Here is a 7,599-nt window from a genome sequence, read left to right as displayed (position 1 = left end):
CTTAGGGGTAAAAGAAATCTTGAATTTGCTACAATTAAATGTCTCCACTTGTATGGCTAGGGACCTAAAATGATAACTTTGTTTACAAAAAACTAAAGGTATTTATTACATGTGTCTGTTTTGTGAGCCAAGACATGAAGCTGAGACTCCTGACTGCATTCCATATGTGTCGGGACAAGCAGTTCACATTTGAAGTTAGGGAACTAGAAGCAGGAAGAGAGGAGGCAGCATCCTAGGACTGATGGAGTCTGTTTTGAACCCTAATTATTAATACAACAAATGGACACAGCCTCGCTACGAATCTCACAGAGTTGTAGAGGCACAGCTGAAATCCAACTATAATGTGTTTTGACAACAATTAATGGATAGCTTTTACATTTCCTTCTTTCTGGGGTTGTCAGTGATACTCTTTAATGCAGAAATTATACTTGACCTGGTCTAACACACCTGTGGTTTTATCCTGCCCCCTAGGAAAATTTTTCAAGCTCATCTCGGAACCTGCAGTCAGATCCCGGGAAAACATCTGTCTCTGGTTCTTGGTCCTCCCCTGGTCTTCCTTTCTCCCAGGTAGTATGGAAGGAACAGGGATTCATAAACAGGGAATCCTGTGCTTGAGATTCTTGGCCTTATGAATTGTTCTGAAAGCATCTCAAACCATTGGGAAATCATATTTCTCTTAGAAATGCAGTTCTATACATCCTCAGGGAATATGAGTTCATTCTAGACCTGAGAGTAGCAGACCATGAGTAAAGAACTTCCTAACAAGAAGTAGCAGAGAGATTGCAACAAAGATCCAAAAGACTTTGTATCTTCCTTCTTGTGATACCTGTTTCCTTCACTTGATTTTCCTTTCAGGAAAATTTTTTTTTTTCAAAACAGACTCATAGATACAGAGAATAAACACACGGTTACCAGAGGAGACAGGGTGAGGGGAGTAAAGAAACAGATGAGAGAGATTAAGAAATACAAACTTCCACTTGAAAATAAATGAGTCATTTGTATGAAGTGTACAGTTCAGGGAATACAGTCAGTAACTATGTCATATCTTTGTCTGGTGACAGATGGTGACTAGACATGTGGTGGTGAACATTTTGAAATGTATAGAAATACTGAATCACGATGTTGTACAACAGGAACTAACATAGTGTTGCAGGTCACAAACAAACAAACACATTCATAGAAAACAAGATCAGATTTTCAGTTCCTAGAGGCAGGAGTCGGGGAGGGAAATTGGATGAATACAGTAACAAGGCACAGACTTCCAGTCATAAGATAAATAAGATCCACTCACTTTCTGAGACAGTCAACATCCTATCCATGGAATATGTATCTCTCTAGACAAACTTTCACTTAAAAAGAGATAATAATCTCCTTCTCCGATAAGCTGACCCCTAAAAATGGTGCGCTATTCACTTGACCCAGAAAACCCCACAAAATCATGCAAATCAAGAGGTTCAAATCTTCGTGTTCACTTTAAGAACACTCGTGAAACTGCCCAGGCCATAAAGGGTATGCATATCCGAAAAGCCACCAAGTATCTGAAGGATGTCACTTTAAAGAAGCAATGTGTGCCATTCCGTCGTTACAGTGGTGGAGTTGGTAGGTGTGCACAGGCCAAAGAGTGGGGCTGGACGTGAAAGGTTGTTGCTGAACGATAAGACGCCAGGATTCTTGGCCTCCAGAGGAGACGAATTCAATCCGGGGACAGAGACGAGGCTGGATCGCTCAGAGTTTTTGTGTAATACAGTTTTATTAAAGTATAAAGGAGATAGAGAAAGCTTCTGACATAGGCATCAGAAGGGGGCAGAAAGAGTACCCCCCTTCTAGTCTTCAGCTGGATGTTATATAGTCACTCGCGCTCTGTTAATGAAAAGAAAGGAATGTCTTAAAGTTTAGAATGGCACCAGATAATTCATCCCCGGCCATAAACGATTGACTTGAATCTTGTAGAAGGGCAGATTACCAAACAAATAGTTTCGTTTACATAGATTAGGGGAACAATATCTGAGTAAGTAGGTTGGGCCATTTGGCGGAATTTACAGAGTCTGGGGTTAATTAACATATCTTAAGACAAACATTTCCATAAGACAAAAAAATGTATTGGTTAACTGAAGGTTTGAAAATAGTTAGCTTCAGAGGTGAAACCAGGTGTCATGGCAACACAGCATTTTAAGAGAAACCTCCTTTCAAATCATGGCAACATAGCATTTTAAGAGAAAACTCCTTTCAAATCTGTATAGAGAAGAAAAACAAAAATATCGCTAGTTGGTTTCTTCCTGCCGCTTAAGAGAGAGAAAAATGTCTGGCACTTGCAGCCTATTTCTTCCCTTTGGAGACCCCTGGCCTTCCTGCTTGTTACCCTCTCTGACGCAGGGTCGGTGGCCCAAACAGAGTGCTGAATTTTTACTACACATGCTCAAAAATGCAGAGAGTATGCTGAATTTAAGGGCTTTAGATGTAGATTTAGATGTAGATTCTCTGGTCACTGAGCACATCCAAGTGAACAAAGCCCCCAGGACGCGGCGCAGGACTTACAGAGCTCACGGGCGGATCAGCCCCGACATGAGCTCTCCCGGCCACACTGAGATGATCCTTACTGAAAAAGAACAGACTGTTCCTAAACCAGAGGAGGAGGCTGCACAGAAGAAAAAGATATCCCAGGAGAAACTGAAAAAACAGAAACTTATGGCCCGGGAATAAATGCCACAGAAAATAAATGCAAATAAAAGTTTAAAAAAAGAGAGAGAGATAATAAGTACGAGGGATATAATGTACAACTGGTAAATATAATTAACACTGATGTATGCTATATATGAAAGCTATTAAGAGTAAATTCTAAGAGTTCTCATCACAAGGAAACTACTTTTTTTCTACTTCTTTAATTTTGAATTTACATGAGATGATGGATGCTCAGTAAACTTATTGTGATCACTGTTTCATGATGTAGGTAAGTCAAATTATTATATATGTCATCAAGACACCTTAAATTTACACAGTCCTGTATGTCAATTATATCTCAGTAAAACTGGGTGAAAAAAGTTTTGTAAGTTATTATTAGTTTCCCAATATTAGACTTTTATGAAATCTTATAAGCACTTGTATAATGTATTGGGGATGTACACAAATTTAAATTTAACTAAATGGATCTAGGAAAAACTAAAAGAATGGGGAGTGTGGTGATGATAGAAGTCCCTGGGCAGCTAGGGGACACAAATTCAGTAATGTCCCAGCCAAGTGAAGGGCAGAGAGCTCCTAAGACATCTGCATCCCCATATGTTGAGCAGACACAATCACATTCTTCACACGAATCTTCTAAGCCCCTCCCCAAAATTACCATTTCTTACCCCATTTTCCAAAATCATGGTATGTTTCTGTATTATTCAGGATTCTCCAGAGAAGCAGAACAGATAGGATATATATATATATAGATAGAGAAATTTATTTTAAGGAATTGGCTCATGTCATTGCAGAGGTCCAAAATCTACAGAGTGGGCCAGCATGTTGGAGACCTAGAGAAAAGCTGATGTTGCAGATTTTAAAAAAGAAAAAGAAGTTCAAAAACAATCTGCAGGCAGAATTTCCTCTTCTTCTGAGGACCTCTGTCTCTCATTGCTTCAATCCTTCAATGGATTAGATGAGGCCCACTCACAGTAGGAGCAAGTCGTCTGCTACTCAAAGTCTACTAATTTAAATATTAATATCACCTAAAATACTTTCACAGGGTCATTTATATCTGAGTTTGCAAATATCTGGACACTGTGGCCTAGCCAGGTTGACACATGAAATGAACCATCACAGTTTTGCTGCTCTTCTTTTATTTGCAGATGACCATCTGTTTACGAGATGGCTACTGGTCACACCAGAGGTGACTACTGTTGCCACTTAATACAAGTGTCTTGACTGTCAGCTATAACCCTGGCTGAAGACAAAGATGTTATTTATTACAGTTCATGAGGAGCACCAAGTACAATACAGTTACATCTTTGATGCTAGAGAATATCAAAGGACAAAAAGTAATCTTTCAGATTTCAAGCAGCCAGTAGGCTGAGACCCCGAGGAACAATTCTGTTCTCGGGGAAACAGATGATCCTACTTCAAATCTCTGTACTTGTTTTATACTAAGAGGCAGCCCACAAAGAAAGAGTGGGGGGTGGGGGTTGGAAATTGCTGTGGCACAATGAGATAAACAGCTTCCTCCCACCACTACAAGAGGAGCACCAGGTAGAGCTTGTAAAGTTCTGCAACCCTAGTCTAGTTCAGTTGGCTTGGTGTCATTAAGAATTCACCCCAAGCTCAAACAGGTCCACAGGAGGCATCCATTCACTCTGTGATGGAAATGGTCCCAACTGAGATGGCTCCAAGCCAATACCTGTTCATCTACTTTCTGGGACTGTTCAAGAGGTTTAATGGCCTCAGGGACTTTCCTGGCAGTTCAATGGTTAAGGACTCTGCCTATCAGGGAGAAGGGTGGGGGGAAAGGATAATTAGGGAGTTTGAAATGGACATATACACACTGCTATATTTAAAGTAGATAACCAAAAAGGACCTACATGTTCCCAACGGGGAACTCTGGCTCAATGTTATGTGGCAACCTGGATGGGAAGGGAGTTTGGGGGAGAATGGATACACATATATTATGACTGAGTTGCTCTGCTGTGAACCTAAGACTATCAGCTATACTCCAATATTAAATAAAAAGCTAAAAAAAAGTTTAAAAAAACCACTCAGCCTTCCAATGCAGGGGGCACAGATTCAGTCTCTGGACGGGGAAGTAAGATCTCATAAGTCACATGGTGCAGCCCAAAAAAAGTTATGTCCTCCAACTCCAATCCAGTTTACTACTCCTGTATCTCAAGCCTGAAAAGACTTGGAAGAAGGAATCAATCACTCCTTTGTGTTCTGGTTGCACTTATGTATGACAGTCATTACCCAAAGTTATAGTTACTATATATATTATATAGTTACTATTTATATATACTACATATAAACCACTCACTGAAATTTGTAAGTGCCAGTGCTTGGCACTTAATAGGTGTTTGGTAAACACTTATTGGAAGAAATGAGAATGAACTATTGAAAATCAGTATCTAGAAATCGCTCTCATTATAAACCTACTGCAATGACACTAGTCACGTAACATGTTTTTATGGGCACAGAGGCCAATAAAACCACATGGTTTTGTCCTGTATGTTTTTGTCCAATAAGAACTAACATTTCAAAAAAAAAAAAACCTAACATTTCCCACTGGGAAGAAAAGTAAGACTTTGTTGTGACCTATTGTTCTGGGTTGCCTGTGCACAGATGAAGTTTTCACAGTTTCCTTGGGCCAAATCAGACTTACGTGCAAAGTGACATAAGAGTCCTTCCCAGGGGTGGGGTTGTGTGTGTCCAACATGAACACAATGTAAAAAGCTATTCATCAATACGGCAGTATTCAGTGTAAGCTCACTCCATTTATTTTTGAGGAAATTTTTGCCAAATACCCAATTACCATAGTTTGTCGGTTGTTCTTTAAGTAAATATGGTTTTTTTTTAATCTAATGAGAAAAGCAGCTAGTTTAGTTCATATGTCAAAAAAACACGTAAGTGTTTTTCCTCAAAACCATGTATGTTGAGTGCATGGATCATTGGCTTTTTGCGTTAGCTAAGGTGACACTCTTAGGCCCTTAGATACAATCACTGAAGTGCAATTAATCTGATTAAACAAGGAGCAGGTGACACCTTCCATGTGCCCATGCGTCATCATCTTGTTTTCCCCTGCATTGGCTTTTTGCTTCATTTTGTTTTACAGTGTCCTGCAAAGATAAGCCACCCAGACATGTGCTAAAGTGACAACTACTTTGCAACAAATACATAAATGACACTATCTGCCAAGGAACAACAAGAAGAGAGCAGAGGTAAACAGGGTCTCACACAGTCACAAGCCTGGACTGGTGCTGTGGGGGAGGAACTGGACTCGGCTGCGCTGGGTCTGAGCATCAGCAGCACTGCTCAAGCCTTCACTCCCTCTGGAGGGAGAAAACTTGCTGGACAGAAGCAAAGGACATTTGAGAGGTTAGTCCTCTTTCCTCCTTCCGTTCTCTGGGCTCCAGCTTTGAACACGCAGTAACATTCAGCCTGAGCCACTTAAACCACAAAAACTACTAAGAAAAGCTTGATTGTATGATTCACTTCATTGTCGTCAGCTGTGAATAGAAGAGATTCCCTGAAGCACTTAGCCATGTGTCTGGCTCCTGGTCCTTCTTGTCACGTGTGCAGTCCTCTATAGATGTCCACCAACCTTTGCTCTTCTTTTCTTTTTTTTCATTAATTAATTTTTATTGCAGTGTAGTTGCTTTACAATGTTGTGCCAGCTTCTACTGCACAGCACAATGAATAAGCCCTATGTCCCCTCTTTTGGACTTCCTTCCCCTTTAGGTCACTACAGTGCATTAAGTAGGGTTCTCTGTGCTACACAGTATGTTCACATCAATTTTATACATGGTCCATTTTATACCTGGTATCAATAGTGTGTAAGTGTCAATCCCAATCTCCCAAATCCTCCCACCCCATCTCTTCCCCTCTGGTATCCATCCCCAACATTTTCTCTTGAAACTCATTTTCATTCTGAAAAATGACTGAGGAAACCCCAAAGAAATTTTATTGTTCTGAGTTATCACACAATACTGACCTCATTAAAAATTAAAAACTGAGAAAAAATTTAAATGAGCATAATTTATTTTAAAATAACAATTTAAGGGGCTTCCCTGCTGGCTCAGTGGTAAAGAATCTGCCTGCTAAAGCAGGCGACATGAGTTCAGTATCTGGTCTGGGAAGATCCCACATGCCATGGAGCCATTAAGCCTGCGTACCACAATCACTGAACCTAGGCACTAGAGACTCCAGGGAGTGTGGGATCTAGTTCCCTGACCAGGGATGGAACTCAGGCCCCCTGCACTGCGAGCTCAGAGTCTTAACCACCAGGTCACCAGAAAAATCCCAGGTCAAAAGTTCAGGATTTTACAAAAGTAGTTTGGCCTGTGGATCCCTAAAAGTGTCTCAGGGACACTCATGGGTCTGTGGACCATATTTTGAGAGCTGTTGCCTTACAGCGAGGGGAAAATAGAACCAGACTCAAAATGACTGGGGTTTAGGCGTTTAGGTAAGAACTTCACCTATTTATTAGCTACCTGAGCATAGAAAAGAAACTGTCTGAGTCTCAACATTTTTTATGTATGAAATAGAAATAATAAAACAAATGGGCATGTTCAGTATGCTTTTAAAGTTATATACATAAAGTTAGTGCCTGGAATCCCAGTGGGCGCTAGTGGTAAAGGATTCACCTGCCAACGCAGGAGACATAAGAGATGTAGGTGAAGGAGAAGTATCATAAGACATCCCTTATACATGGAATTTGAAAAGAAATGCTACAAATGAACTTATAAAACAGAAAGAGACTCACAGACTTAGAGAACAAACTTATGGTTGCCAGGGGGAAGGACGAGGGGAAGGAATAGTTAGGGAGTTTGGGATGGACATGTACACACTGCTGTATTTAAACTGGACACCAAGCTCACAGAACTCTGCTCAATGTTATGCAGCAGCTGGAGGGGAGCAGGT

The 7,599-nt window shown here is 40.6% G+C and overlaps 1 pseudogene; it reads left to right on the top strand.

The window, feature by feature from the left end:
• Nucleotides 1–1,397: 1,397 nt before the first annotated feature.
• Nucleotides 1,398–2,700, top strand: LOC139030441 (large ribosomal subunit protein uL22-like; annotated as a pseudogene).
• Nucleotides 2,701–7,599: the final 4,899 nt, after the last annotated feature.

Source organism: Odocoileus virginianus, chromosome 22, assembly GCF_023699985.2.
Source record: "Odocoileus virginianus isolate 20LAN1187 ecotype Illinois chromosome 22, Ovbor_1.2, whole genome shotgun sequence".
NCBI lineage: Eukaryota > Metazoa > Chordata > Mammalia > Artiodactyla > Cervidae > Odocoileus > Odocoileus virginianus.
This window is presented reverse-complemented; position numbering and strand designations above follow the sequence as displayed.